General features: G+C 36.2%; 1 protein-coding gene across 2 annotated transcripts in view; it reads left to right on the plus strand.

The window, feature by feature from the left end:
• ZFAND3 (zinc finger AN1-type containing 3) overlaps window positions 1-20,065 on the plus strand; it is a 152,894-nt gene that overhangs the window by 76,637 nt on the left and 56,192 nt on the right. The gene's annotated exons all lie outside the window — the stretch shown is intronic.

Raw genomic sequence — 20,065 nt, forward strand, 5'->3', positions numbered from 1 at the left:
AGTCCCTTGGAGGTGAGAGCAGAGCTCTGTTAAGTGCAAACAAATTGTCCATTAGGAATAGAAAAGTCAACATTTTCAAACGTGACTTTTAGATTTCTTTACATTAAAGATGGTAGGACACAGGTTTGCTAGGGCTGTTAGGTTTGTAGTCATTTAGGGTCCCTTTTTTTTTTTTTACTTTTAATGTGGAGATATATAGATAGACATATAGATATGTGCACTCACTAATTAAGGTATTATCTAGGCACCTAAGTCTATAAAGTGATGTTAAACTCAGTGTAATAGAAGAAAGAAATGCAAATAGGAAAAGAAGAATCCGAAGATGTGGGATTAGTTTGGAATTTCCCACAAATTACTTTACTACACTGAACCAAATTATTTAATTTTTCTACTTATGTCTCATTTGTAAAATGTGTATCATGAGGAATCAGTGCCACTTAAATATCTGAGATAGAAATTCAGGTCCGAGTACCATGTAAACAAAAATAAAGTGGTCCTTGCGCTAAACAGTATACCATCTCAACAAGCAGCAAAAAATAGGTTTAATATTTTCCTGTATTTCAAACCTATACTCCTGGCCCTGAATAGATATCAACTGAAGCTTGATACAAATTCAGCTATGTGGAGAGATTACATCATATGTTCAGAATGTCACTGGGGCTTGAGGAAAATTTTGAACTCCGGGAACTTTAAGCAGGAGGGGTTAAGACTTTAACACTTATATAGCAATAGCAAATCATCAAATTACAAATATGTTAATCAAAGATCTTTGAGACTTTAGCACTGGGAAGCAAGATACTTCACAAGTACAAGGATTTGTTCCACAGTTGAAAGGTAGTAATTCAAGTTAAACCTGTCTTTGTTAGATGCTTGTAACTGAAATCTGATGTTTAACTGATTTCTGACACAGATCCATATATTTTCTGATTGTAATTTGGAAATTGATTGTCAGATCTTAAAGCAAAGTATTGACTCCAAATATCAGACATGTTCAGTAACTTGTCAGTTCTGAGGATTTTATCAGTCTAATCACCATACTTGCATGTCTTCCAAATTGCTTTTCTTCCCCTTTCCTCCTTTTTCATCAGACCGTAACTCACCAAGTGCTGTGAACATGTTATGGCTATGTTAAGTGTAAATGTCAGAAGATGTTCTGGATAGTTAAGTTGCTCTTAAATTCCAAAAATCTGTAAGTAAACAGTGTAAGTCATGAAACCATGAGTGGCAACCAAGAAGTTACCACTGGTAACTTCTGGTGCAATGAAGAGGGGAAACAAACCCCTCACTTCGAAAGCATGTTTTTCCTCAACATCTTACAGTGTCATTGCAGAGTTCTTTGCCATGTGGTATCTCCTAAGGCACGTTTTTTGTATACAGAAACATTTTGAAAGCACATTTTTTTAATCTTTATAATTAAGTATATAAAATATCAATGAACCTACAAAAGATTAAAATCCCAGTGGAATCCTGTAGCTAACTCAATTTATGCAATATTGGGTGGAGCCACAGAAAATCAAAATAAAGTTTTGAAGAAAAAACATTCTTCACAGCTGGCTGCCTTTGTAGGTGTAAAACATTAATATTTTTACAAAAGACTGCTCTTCTCACTGGAGACTATACAACCAATATGGATACTGAGGGGGAAAGGTTCGTAATCAGTAAGAGTAAGACGTCATGAAGTCAACAAAAACAATTCAAGCAGTAGAAGTTTCTGAAGCCAAATGTGAGTAGCCACTCTTTTGCACTTTGTCATTGCTCTGGCTTCTTTTTGCATCTCTGCCAAAATTCAACTTTTGCATTTGAGTATGGACTTGGATTTTAAAAAGGGCAGAGTAGCATCTCTTGTAATTCTAGCTCATGTGTTTACTTGGAATATGGTTTGACAGTATACTGTGTGTCACAGTCTCTGATAACTGCCCATCATGGTACTGGATTAAAATTACTTGATTTTTTTGTTTTGTTTGTTTTTGTGAGGTTTTTTGGTCTTGTCTTTTAATACATGTTGATTAGAAGAAGCAACGTTACGCTGGCTAGAGAGGCCAGTAGTTGTTACCTTCTTGCTCAGTAAAGCCCTAATTAAGGTGAATGAGCATGGAAAATGGATGCTGAAATACAGTAGGTAAAGGTAATACTGTGCCACAAGTGAAAAGCTTTCTTCATTGTGACCAAATTCTGGCATATTTAAAATAGTAAGAGGATTAAATGGGTAAATTAAATAGTTTTGCTCTCACACACCATTTACATTTGAAAAGGAGGACTATGGTAAAGTTTAGACAAGGAGATGTGTCCCAGCCTGCTCAAAATCTCTGCAGGGACAACAGAGATGAGAATGGACCTACTGGATTTCCTCACAAAAAATGTGCTTGTTAGATCATTTTTAGGAGAGCAGCAGAAATGCACAACCATAATTAAATTTAAGATAGACTTATTGATACGTTTTGCTGTAAAACGAACTAGCCAAACTAAATGGCTTCTTTGAATAGTTAAGTGAGTGTATGGTGTGTATATGTATACTTCTCTAATAATTTTGAATCTTAATTAACCGAGGACTATTTAGTGCTTTCTTAAAGATGACAAATGATTTTTATTTTTTTTTAAATAAAAGCAGTGTATGAATTGCATGCTGTTATTGCAGTGTCTCATTCTGAGGCCCATCCTGATTTTTATTTTCTGATAAAATTACTTTCAGGTGCATGATACCTAAGGAGCATCTTTTCTCTCTTGGTATAGCTAATTGCTCTCTATTTATTCTCTTTTCCCTCATTATATTTCATTATTGAATGGAATTTTAAATAAATATAATATTTAGGTTGCACTTACAGTTTTAGTTGGAAAAAATAATTGAAGTTTTTATCATATGGCTGCTTTTCCATTTGCATCTACAGATTTCTAGTAGATGAATAATTGAATTATGGAGTAACCTGGTGGGGTTTTTAAAGAAACTGCATTAGGTATTGGTACATACTTTGGACATTTTCAAGAAATAGTAACTGTTCTTAAGTGGATATGTATATATTCTAGTTATTCTAGAATCCAATATTACTTTTCTGTTGTGACTTTTAGTTCTTCAGCTTAGATAGTATTTCTAAAAATCTGTTGTTTGTAGCTGAATACAGAATAGATGTTGTCTTTTGCTAAACAACGCATGTAACCTGTGTTTAAAAATTTCAGAAATTCCTGGTTGTGGACTTCCTACTTCTGACTCCTTCTGGAAAACTGAGTAAGTGTAGGTCCCGAGGAACTTCTAGGCATCAATGATAGGTCCGTGACATAACCCGCTATAGACAATTCTTCTTCTCTTCTTGTGAAAAATTGTGATGTAAAAGTAACTTGTAACTTTGTCAGTAAGACAAAAATCGGTAAAGTAGTTGTAGCTTGGCAGTTTTGCGTCAGTTTCATTTGAACTTCAATTAGACAGTCATTTTGTATTAACGTAGAGAGCTGTGCTTCCAACTTCTATTTTTAAAATCAGATGTTTTTGAAGATATTTTAGAACTAATCAGGCATCCAGGTGGAAAGCTACAGCTTTCTGTTCTTCACCACATGAGATTTGATGAAAGCCGTTCAGTCTGCTGTCATTGAGCAGGTAATGAAGATAATAGAAACTGTACTTTCTCAGCATCAGAATAGCAGGCTAAGATTTGTTTCCTTAAAGAAAATATGAAAATTAGTTCAGAATAGCAGAGGTATAGCTCCATACCTTTACTGAACTTCCAGATCTTCCTAAACATGATGCTGTCAGCATGCTCTGCTTTTGACAGGATTCAGGTGCATTGGGACTGCTTTGCGTTTGCCTAGTGTTAGTGTGTTTTGCTAATACAGCATGTTAAGAATAAAGTTGCTCTTACTCACTTCTAGCCTTGTTTTTTTTTCCTTGTGCTTGATAGCAGAAGTGAGAGAATGACTAAAGAAAAAGAAAATATAATTATGCTCAAGTGAGAAAACAATACAGATATGACCAACAAGTCTTAACTTCCTTTTGGTAGAATATCTTTAAGATGTCATTCACTTGGGGTTGTTATCAAAAAGGAGGAAAAAAAAAAAGTTGCTGGAAGAGTCCATCAGTGTAAGATCTGATACTGGCTCCCTAAAAATAAGTGATGAAAAGAAGACATCTATTGCTAAGATAAAATACCTTTTACAGCACTGAAAGACATCTGGCAGGCAGGTAATGCAGAAAATCATAAATGTGAGTCCTGAATGTAGAAGCTGGTGACGCATCATTCATGGACATGTAGAACTACCACTCTCCACTGACCAGAGCGTGTCTCAGTCTTCAGCACAAATTAAACAGAAAGCTTGAGAATCTAGCATTGCAATGAATTTGACAGACAAGCCTGTTCCTAGCAGTTTTTGTGACTGTAACGTTTTTTAAAAAATCATTACTTGTCTGCTACTTAATTTTGATGTGAAAACTAGTCTGAAAATTTTTTAAGATTAGTGCCATGTCTTCAACATGAAGGACTACTGCAGATTTTTAGTCTGATACAGTTATTCTCATGGCATCGCAGATAGATATCATTGTGCAGTTTTCTTGTAAAGCAAGTTTGATGGGAAATGCAGATTGTGTAAATCGCCTTCAAACTCGAGAGAACACAAGTTTCATGTTTCTAAAACTACATTTTTGAGGGAGTATGGAGAAGGGAAGAGATTTCAGGTTTGATGAGCAAGAATAAGAGAAAGAAGCTCTAGAACCAGGAAGTGGTATTTTTTCCATACATTGTGATGAGCTACTTCAGGGTCTTCTGGAAAAGGAGAGAAAAATTTAGGGACTGAGTCAGCTGTGGCATTACTTTATTTGAATTTATGCTAGTCACTTTGCTGTTTGCAAAATAACAGGCTACTTAGGTATTGTATAAAGTTTATAAAGATGTTAAGTGCTGTTTCTTTCAGAAGGACTGGGTGAGCTCTTTTTCAGAAATAATTTTAAAAAACAGGTTTTGTTTGTCTAGGAGGGTCAGTATGATTAAGCAAGATATAAATGGCAAACCTTACAATTTGCAAGCAAAATGGCTAATATCAGAATATTCATATTAATTGATTTGTGGCATTGAGTTCTTCCCAGTATACTCCTAACTATATTCTTTCTTCGCTGATTTCTGTTCTGCTTTCCTCAGCTCCATTCTCTTTACAGTGTTGCTTGCTCTCTTTGAACTGTTTCCTGTGCACAAGCGAGCAATTCCTAAATAATTCCTGAAATTGAATAAAAGAATGTCTGTACAGGACCAGCCAAGGCTATGACTAGCAATAACCATGTCACCAATAGAGGCCAAGGGTGCGAGAATATAAGAAACAGGGCAAACAATTCTCAAAACTTCTAAAAATACTCACCAAAAAAACCCTTCCTAAATTTGAAATTAATCTAGGCTTCCTGACTTTGTCATGCATCTCCAGCATGAAATTGGGCGACTGGCTTAATTTTCTTCATACACAGCTTTTCCCTATCTCTAAAGGCAGTTGGATAGCCTTACAAAATGGTTATGAAAAATGTAGCTAACAGCATTGAAAGCGTATTTGCAAATACTGAAAAGGTCACTCAACAATAAACACAAAATTTACCTTCAGACATATAACATGGGACATTTTTCACTCTAAATGGTGTACAGTTCAATATAGAGCAGCTTGAAGTAATCCCTCTGATCGTACTACAGAAGCTTGGATTTTATCTATCACCTTTGCTACCATGGTTTCTTTTGGGGCGCTGATTTATTTGTCTGTTTTCTCAAAAATTATTTTCTGCAAATTTAAATCTACTATTTCAAGCAGCATCACAACCAGAACTTGGCTTGGTGGTAATTTAATAAAGCAGAATTCGACTCAGGACAGACTAGGTAAAGCAGAAGTAGCACATCTGTTAGTGTAAATGTCTGAAAAATATAAAAATGAATTTTCTTCCTAAAATTAAACATGAGGCATTGAAAACTTGCAATTGAAAGTTGAGCTTCTGTAACCTCACTGTTTATCCCAGATGCAGCTGACATGTTCTAATATAGCCTGGGGAACTCAGAAAGGAAGGAATAACCAGGAAGCCAGACCGGTGTTACAGTCAAGATTGAATTATGTTCTCAACTGGGAACTGGAGGAGATTGTAGATTGAAGTTCCAGAGTGTGTTGCAGAGGTCAGAAATTAATTAGCAAGGGGAGTATGTTGATGGAATTGCATACATGGGTTTCATATCAGAGTGTTTGTAGTGCTAATGTGGTTTTAGTCATTGCTCATTTTGGCAGAAAGAAGATGGGGCATAACCGGGAATGTTCTTGGGTCTTTGTAAAATCAAGCGCAGGAGACTTGCCAAAGACTTGCCTTTATGAAACGAGATTTAAGATTAACATTTTCAATCTTAACTGGATTTAAGTTCCTGTGGAATAGCGGTGCAGTTAACATGGAAGTCTACAAATTAATTTCTTAGTTAAAATCTTGGAGAAAACATGCATCAACTTGGAATTTAGTTCTAGGACAAAAAACCCTCAAACGTTAGGCTGTGGATTGATGTAATCATCTGAAATACCTTCATTTTACTCCTGTTTTCAGTTGAGCTGCCACTATTATTTGCCAGGAATCTTAATGTATTAATGTTTACAGAAACATTGGATAAGTAAGTGAAAGAGAAATGTTCCTTAAAGTTGACTTTTAGAATATCTAGTACAGCCCATTTTTTGTTTAAACAAACACATAAAACATTGTGTGTGTGTGTGTGTGTGTGTGTGCGCGCGCCCCCGTGTGGAAATAGTGTTTCTAGAGATCATCCAAGCCTGCAGCATGAAGAAAAGTAATGGTTCTAGTGTTCCTTTCCCATATAGAAAAAGATTCCTTTTTCTTCCATTTTGGCCTGCACTAAATATATTTCTTTTGTTGGAGTTTATTTTGTATATAGGCATAAAAACTGTCACTCTGGTCCTACTATATGATTATGAAAATAAAATCCATCCTTCAGAAGAACAACTTCTGAAGGTGTTTGCCTCAGATATTTTAATATACAGACAATTAGGCAACATTAGTATGTTACCTTAAAGCATTTTAGGTGAGGAAGAACAGTGGAAAGTCAGCCACAGAGTATGACCTCTTAGATTTACTGTTGCTGTTTCCAACCAAAACCCATTTAATAGGGAATACTTTACTCCCTTTTTTTAATTAAATGTATTTCTGCTTCTCTTAACATTGGAGAGTGTCTTGATAAAAGCTACCATCTAAAGTTCATATATTGAAGAACTTTCAGACTTTAATAAGAAATAGCCAATGCAATGAATGACAGGTTTCTTCTTCTGAAGATTGGAGTTGGTGTACCCTGTATTTGAAGTGATACACACAGGAAAACCTGATGCTCTCTTTTTCATCTGTGTTTCTATTTGCTGTTGTTTCAAGTCTTGCAGGTATTGGCTATTCAGCTCTGCAGTGTAGGAAGCATATAACTCTCCTCTTTCAAACACAAGGGGGTTTTTTGTATTCCTTACATGTGCAGGATAGGTGGAATCATTGCAAAGCAAGGTGACTGGGTTGTGGGATTTTTTTTTTTTTCATGCATAACTGCATTGCCCACTGTAGTGTACAGAGGCAAGTAAGTATTTCGATTTATATTGCAGTAGTTTTTCTCTTCATGTTGGCATTCTGAATCTTTTTCCAGAGGTGTCTGCCTCTGTCCGCTCACACTTGTGCACAAATCAAATGCCTGCAGTTAGACATTGTTGGCACCACTCCTTTGTCTTTTGGGAATCTGTACTACTGGTTATTCCCACAAATTCATATGACAGAATTTACTAAAGATGAAATTACATCAGTCATGCTTCTGCAGTTCTCTCTCTTTTTCTCCTATTTAACTTATATATCTTTCAAGTTTGGTGATTTGCTGAACCAATTCATGCAAGATAGGAAGGTGCTGCCACTTCACTGGTTTTTTTGGGAGGTTGGTTGTTTTTTGTTTTTTCCTCCCCACTGAAGAAAGTAGTAGTGGTTTTGGATTTGGAAAAAATACTGTAATGGTCCCCAGTCATATGGAAGATGAGCATTTCTATTGTCTTTGTGTTATGGGTTGGAAAGAGAGGATAAAGGGCAGGGCTTTTGTTGCTTGTTTGAGATGGAAATGATGGATTAGTTACCAAGTTGCTTTTGTTAAAATAGAAAATCAAATTTGCTGTAGCAGAAATTAGTCTAAAGTGGATACACATAACAAGAGACTCTTCAAAGTGTCTTTACAGAAAGAAGGAAGCTTGTTCCCTACTGGTGATGATTAAATAGAATTGAAATCAATGTGCAGGAATGGAGTTTTTTTTGGAAATGCAATATAATAGAACACCTCCCTCTGGTGCTACACGTTACATAGTTTAATCTGCTGTATAAAGACACTGAACTGGAAACTTCAGGGTGGGGTATGCCTCCCAGACTGCTCTGAAGAACTAGTAGAACTTTTTTTTAAAGATAATTGATTGGTTTATAGACTTTCCTGCCACTCTAGCTCTTTGAGTATGATGGGGGAGTGTTGGGCTGCTTGACCCAGTTTATTCTGAGTTTGTCAGTTAATTACATTTTTCTGCTACCCTCCCCTCTTGCTGCTGGGATTGGTTGCATTTTGCCATTTTTGCTGGGCTGTAAGGATAGGCTCTATGGATGTTTGTGCTTTAAGCAGGTAATCAGATCGGCATGCGTGAAACAGCTAACAGCTTCTAGCGATCATTTGGTTCTTTCTGAAAATTTATTCATCCTTTAGTTTATTCATATTTAGCCGTTTGATCTGAATTTTATGTGCCAGTCCTCAGTTAGTTTCCAAAGTAATGCTTATAGTTACTTGTACTTGAAACACAAATAGCCACCTTAACTGGAGAAAGGTTGTTGTTAACTCTTTATCTTGTAGTTTATTAATGCCAAGAAACAGATGATTTCTAAGATTTTCTCTATAAGCTTTTTGGGGGTGGGTTCAGTCTATCAGTCTAGAGAACATGAGCCCCTGAAGAGGCTATATAATTATTATTTTTAGCTCTGTTTAGGTATAACAAAGAATGCTTGAAAGAATGCTTTCAAACATTTCTTGAAAGCATATTTTAGTTCCTTGCTTTTCATGGTCATTGCACTTCAGAAAGTGTAGCAAGCTAGCTGAATCTGTGAGAATAACATTTTTCATCCTTGTTTTTCTTTCTGTTTAGTAAGCATTTTAGGATGACTTTTCCTGTTGTTCTTTCAGAGCATAACAAAAACTGTTATTCTTCCCTGCCACCTGCCCCCCCGCCTCCTGCTGCAGGCTGAACAGTCAAAAGAGTTTTTGCTTTTTTTGTATGTCATTAATAGAATAACCTGCGAAACCTTCTCTAAGGCTCTAGATGAAAAGTGAAAAAGCTGGGGCCTTTCCATGAGTCAGAGTCCTAATTCCATGGCTGTGACACTGTTAAACTCATAGAAACAGAACTTGTAACATAGAGGACTGATCACAGAATGTATTTTCATGGCAGGACCCTGATGTTACCAGCATTCAATTAATGTATTGTTCAAGGCCGACACATCACTGCTTTGATTTAGAGTTTTATGCTTTGCTAGTGAAGACTCCCATTTAAGGGATCTACTATGCCCAATAACAACGATTTCCAACTCAGACCTCTGGAAACAGCACTGGTGAAAGGCTAATTTTCACATCTCCAGTAACTTGCAAGTGGTAGCACAAGTCAGGTTGTATCAAATCACAAATCATGGGTATGAGAAGCAAAAGGGTCATTTTCTTCTCAAGCTTTGTTTATTGCACTTTCCCTTTATTTCCATATTAAGACATAGACAAAAGTGTGTGTTTTAGCCAGTTTCAGCAGTGATCCTCCAGCACTGACAGTCAGAAGGATCACTTCATCACAAGAGATGCTTTAAGTTCACATGTATTTGCTACATAAAAATAGTGAATTGAGGAGGAATGTATTTATCTGTCTTTTCCACTATGGGGACGGGTATGCATCATTCTGAGGAGAGTAGTTTTTCCATTCCTTTTCCTTATCTCACTTCTTTTAATGTAAAGAAACCAGAGAAGCATCTAAATATGTAAATAGTCAGCATTTCTAAAAAAAAAATATTAAAAATAACCCTTAAGCTTTAGATATGAACTCACTAGGTGACTTATTTTTGCAGCCATTATGCACTGGTTTCAAATTTTGAGATGTGCTCCAGCACAATTTTCTTTGCGATTTTTGTTGGCTAATAATGAAAATGTGTGTTGTCATTGACTTGAATTCAACATTTCTACTATCTTCTTCCAGAAGACAATTTTAATAAAATTGAATAAAAAAGGAATAAAAAAGAAATTGTTTTTATTAACTCAAAACTTTAGCATGTTTTGTTGCACACAGAGAGGCCTAAGTGATGTTTATTTTATGTAGGCAGTTCTTTGATATCTGTGTATATTCAAATTTTTGCTCCTAAAAGTCTGGTAAAGAAATGTTTATTTTCAGCAGACTTGAAACATATATATATATAAGGGATGCTTAAGTTGAAGTTGGGTTTCTGAGCTATAGTGTTCCATAGTCAGAATTTAATGTAACACAGTGGTTTCAGTAACTCCATCTAGTGAGAGTTTGCTGTGTTTGACCTTTTGGATGCATAGATCTAGATCAATTTTCCTTTTCTTGGTCCTTGAACTTCTGCAGTTTTTTGTCAGTAGGTTGAACACTGCTCTTGTGCATTTCTGTGTGATTACAGAATAGGATGGAGGGGTTGGTAAGTGGGAGACTACAGCTACTCCCTTAAGGTCCTGGACGCCTTTGGGAAGTTAGTAAAATGTGGAGCTTGAAGCTAAGGCACAGAGATGTCAGATGAGTTCCCAGTGAGCTTTTTCACTTGTGTGTTTGAAACATGACCTGGGTTTTTTTAATATATTATTGTATATTATTGCAGTCAGAAATTGCTCATATAAACTCCAACCATGGCAAAGTTTTTGCCCCAACAACTGAGGACTGCCAGACTTGGAGTTTCCTCTCCGTGCTTTTCTCTAGCTACTGCATGTGAAAGGCAGATATTTATTATAAGAAACAGCATCAGATTCCAGTAAGGCTGAGAACAATGGGAAGAAGCTCACCCCTTATACTTCACCTTGCCATTCATTGCTTTGGTGGTAAAACCTGAATAGCAATAAAATACTTTCCCAGGCACACATTTCAAAGGGTTGAGTTGGCTGTGGGAAAGTGAGGCCAGGAAATAAGAGTGCCTGCTCTCCCTTCTCTTCTACAACAGTCTTTAGCTTTGCCTATGCACTGTTCAGAGGAGATTGGGGAAGAGAGTCTGGTAAGTGAGTAATTCCGAGGGATGTTTTGAGTGTTTTGGTAATGGTAGTCATTAAGGTGCCTTAACAGGAGATGAGGGAGAGGGAACTGATGAGGGGTTTGTGGGTTACTAGTAGAAAGGTTTAATTTACTGTAAAGGCCTTTTATCCCTTGTGAAAATCCTGATGATTTATAGTATAGCCAAATATTTGGGAATGCTTGAACTATAAATGTGACTATTATTGACAGAAAATGAGGCAAATGTTCACTTTAATTGGAACCACATAAATTAGACTGAAGGAATTAATTAAAATATAATAGACAAGCATTTTGAAATTGGAGGGTTCTCTCTAGGTATTGGAAAGGGCATGATAAGGTGACTTAAAAGATAGCTCCAGTACAAGAAAAGCTAATTGAAACATTTGTTTTATTAAAACAATATTAGTTCCTACGTTCCTGGTGAATGAAGTATCCAGAATAAATATGAATGGTAATTAAATTCTATTTCTATCAGTTAACAGTCCCATTTTCAAGGTCTCTCATTTATTACAAAAGCACCTCGAGAAGTTAACTTCGTTAGTTTACTTCATATGACTCACTACTATTGCAAAGTGCTTGGTTTATGGGTTTATGGATCAGAGTCTTCTAATCAAAATGAATGTTTGTCCCCCTTTAGGAGCATAAATTTTGATGTATCATCACTGTGAATTTAATTTGAAATGGGACATTTATTATTAATTTTTTTACTTTCATAAAGGGGTGCTAGTACTAAAAGAATTCTAGATAAAAAGATACAGGTGTTTAGGGCAGTGGTAGAGTTGTGGTTTCTATAGGTTGTGTGCTGGTCTTATTCAATTATAAACTTACACTTTTGAATGTATTCTACAATTTTGTCTTGTCTGTTTTTAAATGCTCATGTAACACATTTTCCAAGTCTTCTTTTAGAATAAGTTCTGTAAATCACAGCTGCTTAGATGTTTTGCCCAGGTACTTTTCTTTTTTTAACTCTCCTATATTTAATTGCTATATCTCCACTGTTGTATTACCCTCGGATCATGTTAAATGATTGTTCCTCTTAAATGGCAAATGTAGCTTCAAGTAGCTGCAGCCAATTAGATTTACAGACTAATTCCATAACCTTATATCAGTTTACTTTTCCTGGCTGTTGAGTACTGGACTTTCTTTTTCTTGTTTCTTGCTAGAGTTGATCAAATTATTGTCACTGCAATCCTTTGCAGTGGCAGCATGTAAGAGTCCATGGCAAGCTACCACTTGGTTGGTGTTTTACTAGTGGCCCATTTTGGTAGATGTTCTTCCTAATAATTCCCACTCTACATATCATTGAAAAATAAAATATTTCTTGCAGTCATGATCAAGGTGTGGTTGCTTTGCTTTCTATGCTTTTTGTTTAAAGTTCATGCTTTCCCTTTAGACTGGATTATTACCGATATCCTTTGATAGAGATTCGAGAATCCATACTGTCTCAAATTAGTTGGGTAATTCTCCTGGTTTCAGCTGGGATAGAGTTAATTGTCTTCCTAGTAGCTGATACAGTGCTATGTTTTTGAGTTAGGTATGAGAAGAATGTTGGTAATGCTGATGTTTTCAGTTGTTGCTAAGTAGTCTTTAGCCTAAAGTCGGGGATTTTTCAGCTTCTCATGCCCAGCCAACAAGAAGGCTGGAGGGACACAAGAAGTTGGCACAGGACAGAGCCAGGTCAGCTGACCCAAACTGGCCAACAGGGTATTCCATACCATGGGATGTCACATCTAGTATATAAACTGGGGGGGCGGGGGAGAATTGCCACTAAGGGACTAGCTGGGTGTTGATTGGCAGGTGGTGAGCAATTGAATTGTGCATCATTTGTGTATTCCAATCCTTTTGTCATTACTGTTGTCATTTTATTAGTATTATCATTATTAGTTTCTTCTTTTCTGTTCTATTAAACTGTTCTTATCTCAACCCATGAGTTTTACTTCTTTTCCCGATTTTCTCTCCCATCCGGCTGGGTGGGGGGGGAGTGAGTGGGCGGCTGGGTGGTGCTTAATTGCTGGCTGGGGTTAAACCACGACAGTAAATTGTCTTAATTTCCTAGTTCCACTGTCAGATGCAGGTGCTATAGCTAGCCCCCCATTGATTTTAGGTTTTGCAATGTAATAGTACCTTTATATAGTACTTTGTCACCATGCATGCTCTGTAATGAATTAAAATACGAATGTTAACTGTGCACCTTAGGGATTCTGTAACAGGAAATTTAAAGGGCATTGTTAAAATAGTAGTTTATTCTTCATAGCTTCAGTACTTTGGATCCTGTGATGACAGGCAATAATATTTATTCTTCTTTATGTTGGTGAGTTTTATGGAATAATGAAATTTTAATTGAAATGATGTAAGCATGCTACTTTAAGTAAAAATAGGAAATGTGACACGAGGGGTTTTAAAATTTTATTTGTAGGGGGTTTCAGTGACCTTGTTCCTGGTCAGTACTGAAGTAGCTACAGTGAGGAAATTGTTATTATCAGGTAGAGCAAGGAGTGTTTGGTCTGTGTGGAAGTCACTCTCAGAGGAATCTTTTGTAGATGATAATGAAATTCCTTTTTCATCAATTCAGGATTTCGCAACTACTTTGGAGATGATGGGGTCACATGCTATAAAAATGGTGGGGTTTTTTTTCCATGGCAGTCATGTAAGGTGTTATAAGCCTGGTTAATACAGTTACTGTAGATTCTTCTACTCACTTATACAGAACTGCATTTCTCTTCCTTAAAATGATACCTGGATATATATTTATTAATGTCTTGGATCTTAAGCTGGAGGTCATCTGTAATAATGTTATGCTTGTTGTCTTGCTAGCCTTTGTTTATTAGTTAATCATGAATTTTCTTGCTAAATAACAGGCAAAATCTGGTAGTCAAATCTGGAGCTTCCTGTGTAGCTTTGGGGGACATTCATTTTATAGAGCCAGGAGAAAGAAGGCCTATTATGGAATGTCACCTTTAAGCAAGGAGTGTCTTGTTTTGAGACAAAAATACTTCAAATGTCATCAGACTTTCTGGAGAAAAAAAAAAAAAACCAACCAAAAAACCCCAAAACAAACAAAAAACCCCACAAACAAACAACAACAAAAAAAACCACAAACCAAAATAAAACCCCCTAAACCAACCAAAAAACTTGATCATGTCAGACTTCCCAGTAATTTTACAAATACAGCAGTCTTGCTGTATAACTTGATCCTAATTCCTGAATAATAAATACATATAATTGCAGCTATGTTCTCACTGTCTGTTTACCACCTTGCAGATCCATCTTTTTTATTCTTTGTTTATTTTGCCCTTTTCCTAGTATTTCTAGGAAATATTTTGCCCCTTCCTAGTATTTTTCTACTTGTTTGAAAAAAATTAAGTGTATATGAAAAGTTCAGTATATGAAACATGCAAATTGCAATATTATTTGAAACTCTTATTAATAATGTGTTGCCATTTTAAAAAGTACCGCATCATGAAGGATAACTAAACATAAAGAACTCATTTCAGTTTTTCTTCCTGAAGAAAACCTGAAAAAAATGAAAAAGTTGTATTTATGATTAAAAACCCTAAGAGCTGAATGGCTTTCCTGTATCACATGTGCTCACAATTCTACATGAAGTTCAGTTGTATAGAAAATAATTTTTCTAATATTTTTGCTGGTTTGTCAATTTTCCCCGTCCTTTGGGCCTAACTGTGAAAACGATGAGCTCTGCTGATAGCTCATACAAGAATACACTGTGATATTTATTTCGTACTCTCCAGTCTAATTTTCAATTTAGCCACCTATTGTTGCTATTATTATTGTGGATGTATTAAGAAATACCTTTTTATATATGTTATATATCGTTTATATATTTATAAATATAATTTTGCACAGTACTTACCTCTGATTCTGTTTTATGACTTTAGTGGTTGTCTTCTAATCAAAACACTTGTGCAAATTCTATGGTGCATTCCCCTAAGGGCGGGATATCTGTGTTAATTGTGCAAGTGGGCTAGTGCATCTTTCTGTCTGTGTGTTACTTAAAAAGAAAAAAACAACTTCTCTTCCCAAGTAAAGTTTTATTGCCAGTCCATTACTGGAGCTTTAGATTGCTTTGATATATTTACTTAAAGGAAAGGTTTTATCCATTTCACACTGATTTATTATGCAAAGGGTAGTTATATATGAATGACACTTGAAATGCCTTTAGTAAGCTATGAACCAGAAAAGTCCAGTGAAGAGTTCTCAGTAAATAAGTAAATAAAATCTTCAGGACTTGCAGTACTATTCCATGGCCATATATGAACAGTTTTTCCAGGCATGTGAAGGAAAAAAAAAAATAAAAAATTATGCAACAGCTTAAAGTAAACATTTCACTGTAGCAGTTTCAATGTCATAATATTTGTGTTACTTCCCATAGAGTACTTTTGATATGTGATTTCTTTTAAGTGTGGAACTGTTTTCTGATTAGTCGAGAGTAAGGTAATGGTCTATTGTGTACCTTGGGATACTAATGGACTAGTAGACATTTGATGTGACACTAACACATTAATTTATGCTTTGTAAAAGAACAAGATGCTCTGCTAATAAAAATTGTGCAGACAGCACATGTAACACAGTGTAAGAAGAAAACACTCTCCAAATAACTTTTTTTCTAGTTCACACTGCTAAGTCATGGGAGCTGTAGGACTGAAGAATAAAGCAGCAGTGTAATATTGCTTATCAACAAAAATAATTACTTTAAAGACTCTAATTTTCTCCTCTTAGCATGCTGTTTACTCTGATGCTTCTTGCAACATCCATAGTTTATTTGAATGAACCCATTTCTTATTACTGAAAATATCAATTATAGACCAGGGAATAGGAAGTGTTTGTAATCTTGACCCTTAAGATAAGCCAAAAGGAGAGCAGACCCTTTGGGAGTTTCATAAATATTATGATTTCTTATGCCACAGCATGAGTGCAAATGAGAAAAAGCCCTGGCTTGATATTAAGTCATTCCATGTGATATTTTGACATGTCTGTCTTTTTCAGAATAAAATGCTTTGTGACATGCTGATATTGCTTGTATTTGCATTTAGCTCAAGTTTCAACTGATTGTAATCACAGAAGTTACTTACCAGAAGCTGAAAGTTACAGACCCCTTACAGTTAAGCAAAAGCTGAGGACTCAATATTTCCTTAGGTATTTTGTTGGATGTTGGTGACTAAGGTAAACTAAATACTGGAATTGGGACTGTCTGATTTTTTTTGTGTCACAGAATCGAGAGTATTTTAGGTGATGGAAGAGCTGGCTGTTGTAAATATTTCTTAGTTTGATCTTGAGGTCATGGGTGAAATGAACATATTGGGAAGACGGGCTTTTTCTGGTTGCTCACCCTAACCTGGTAACAGTAACTGGACAAATGTATGAGGGAGTTTTAGTACGGTGCAGAAGATATGATTTCATGTGGCAGCTCTGGTTTTATGGGTTAGAATCAGAAGCTGTAAAGGTAGTGGCTTTCATTATCAATGTTATTTTATGAATACAAATGGACAAAAGATCATCTTACAAAAGAGCTTGTCTTCTGATATCTGGAAACAAATCTGGTTTCTTGCCTTTTAGTCTAAACTACTTGAATTCATTGTATATATAGAATATGAAATGTTTGTATCATGTCTATATATGCACATGGTCATTGTGTTGTTTACAAATAAATCCTAAGTAACAAAACAAAAACAACACTCTTACTATTAACATCTAGAGCCCTGCCTGAGATTTTCTGCTTCTGCTCAGCTAATTGAGATGCTGGGTGTAACCCTTAAACTCAACAAAGCAAAAGGATTTTGGAACTAGAAGACCAACAGAGATACTGCTTACTACTAGCAGCTTCTCCACCATGCAGTAATAGTTTATTGGATGTATTTCATTCATTTTATTGATAGATCTTTTCTTCTGTTATTCCCCCATGCAGGAAATGGCTAATTTTCACATCTTTGGTTCTGGCTCCATCTTGTAACTAACACTAGGAGATCTTGCACTTAAAAAAAAAACAAACCACGAAACAACTACTGCAGCCACCAAAAAAAATCCCAAACCTGAAGGCAGTGGAGAAAAGGAGACAATGTTGAGAAGAAAAAGAAAACATATTTTCTGACAAAGGAGAAAGCTTGTTTCCACTAAACCTGTGTACTGATTGAAGTCTCTGCAAAAAGTTACATTTCATTAACTAGGAAAGGGGAATGTGAATTTGATGGATTTTTTTTTTTTTTTTTTTTTTTTTTGGGTCAGTCGTGCATTTTGCTAGCACAATGCACAGATTTTGCTAGCATAGTGAAAGTGTCAGTAAAAATGAATGAAAAATTAATTTAAATGTGTTTTGCATGCATATCTAGTTAAATAGAAACTTCTGGAAATTATGATTAATGTCTTGCCAGCTCTTGGTCTGTTTTTTCCTTGTTGAGACTATTAGGAGAGGTCATTGTTCAATCAACAGAATTACATTCTGATTTTAATCAGAATAAGGCCTCCCCTTCAAAACTTGCCAGGGTCTTGCATGTATTGTGGTTTTTTGTTTTGTTCTATTTGTTAAGTGGTTAAGGCTTAACTGGATTTATTAAGAGACAGCTCTCCTGTAACTGTTACCAGCTTTTATTGTGCTTGAGGGGAGATCAAGATGATCTGCAAGTTATTTGTGTTGACAAGAGTCCTGGTTAACAGAAGCCAAATGCCATCCACTAATACACAGAAGAAATATAATATGGCTCATCCAGTATGTCATTAGATATGTATTTGTACCGGGTAAATACTGGGCCACAAATCATAAAGCAATATTTCAGAAACCTGTTGATAATTTTAGTCAAACTTATTATATAAACTATGTTAACAAATAGGTCCTGTATTGCTGTTGACACCACATTACTAATGCAGCTCTTAATAATTGGCTGTAGTGTAAGTAGTACAACTTCAGTTACAGTTAGTATGTCTCGGGCACTTGAGATTAGCAGTCACTATACTTTCCTCAAGTGCTCTCATCTGCAGTGAAATAGTGGGATGTGAGATATTCTCAGGTTCCACACAACTGAGCAGGCTAAGACTTTTTTTGAAAGTTAATTGATTTGCAGGCTGTGTAAAAAAATTTAGTTCTGAACATGAGGTCCTGGATTCATGAAGGCAAAGAGCATTTAAGTGCCATGGTGGATTTTACTGCTGTGTGACAGCTCTGAACTGTTTCACTAGTAAGCTTGTTGGGAAATGCTGCCACTGAATGACCATTTTTGACAGCCTTTTATGCTCTCCTTGAGGTTGGAGAATTTATCAATAGGTTGCAAAAGAATAGTTTTGCGGGGGGGGGGGAACCCCAAACAAAACTCCACCTTGGTCAGTGTGCTCTTAAACTTGCAGCTTTGAGAGACAGTGTAGCACTTGTACTTACCATGCTATCATTAAAGGACTGTAACTTTTATTATATAGACTATTTTGTAACAATGTGTTATGTTTCTCTATAAATGCCTTTTGTGGATGACACTGAGCTAGTGCAGCCTGAGTAAAGTATTTGGAGCTATCTAGGAAAAAAAAAAAACCCGAAACCCACTGCCTGAGAATTTCTAACTTGCTGAATTTTAATATATTTCATAGTATCTGTAGCTGTTCTGTAACTCTACTCTTTCTTTTTTTAATGTATTTCATAGATTGCTCACGGTGTATAATATTGAGCGTAACCATTATTTTTGCTCTGCTCCTTGAAGATGGAATTGCTCCCACTTCTGACACACGCACACAACACAGCTTTACTTTTGAGTACTGCATTGGATACAATCTCATGTAAAATGCTTACAGTCTTTGTAGCCACCTTGTATTTGCAGGCAACATGTGAGATTTTCCTTTATTTTCTGTACTGATTATTTATAGACCAGTGGTTCCCAAAACATCTCCAGCTGTGAGCTCCCCTTCTGTCAAGACTGTGGCATCAGTAGAGGCGTAAAGAGTTGGGTATCTTCTGGGGTGGTGGCTCAAGTTCTAACTGTTGCAGCTGTCTGATTGTGGCTTGTGCAGAATCCAAGTGCTTGAAGCTTTCTTGATTGCACAGACACACTAATAATATCCAGGAGCCCAACTTGGGTGAAACTTCGTTGATGACTAGTGAGGCCTGAGTAAGACATCACCCTCAGTCCAGTAACTCATCCCTGACAAAAAGCATCCCACCAGTTTTTCAGAGCTGTGTTGTGAAGGTGGATGATTTCTTGTTTGCCACCTCCTTCCTCCTGCTCCCTGGCTTTGAGCCTGTTCCTCTCCAACCTGGACTTCTGGCTGACTCTTCCACAGCAGAAGTTACAGCTTATTTTCTCTGGCAAAATCACTTAGTCCCTAAATGCTGATTTAGGATTTGTTTGACTGTAGTGCTTCCCAATCCCAGTGGCTCATGTTGGCAACCTGTGTTTCTAACACATCATCCGCACACGTTTGTGGACTGCTCTGTTTTCCTCTGTGTCATGACATAATAATGAGCAACCAAATACTGATTTATGTATGTGTTTGCATAATGAATAAATTGTGCCTTTGTATGTCATTTAAAAAAAAAAAAAAGTATTTAGGAATACCAAGAGGTGATGCACTTCATCTTCAACTGTTTGCACTGTGAGAATAACTGGATGTTAAGCAAATCAAAACCCACTTGACTGAGAGGGGTGTTTCTGGGGGGCATGCAGTGACAGAGCTATGCCAGACTGAAATCCAGTAGTGTAGCTGGTAGGAACTGAGACTAATGCTGTAATCAATTGGGTACCAAGACTGTGGGTTTGGGAAAAAGCCCTCAAATGAGGATTTGCACTTAAAAAGGAAAAGAGTGTTTCCC

The sequence above is a fragment of the Accipiter gentilis genome, chromosome 30 (assembly GCF_929443795.1).
Source record: "Accipiter gentilis chromosome 30, bAccGen1.1, whole genome shotgun sequence".
Taxonomy (NCBI): Eukaryota; Metazoa; Chordata; class Aves; order Accipitriformes; family Accipitridae; genus Astur; species Astur gentilis.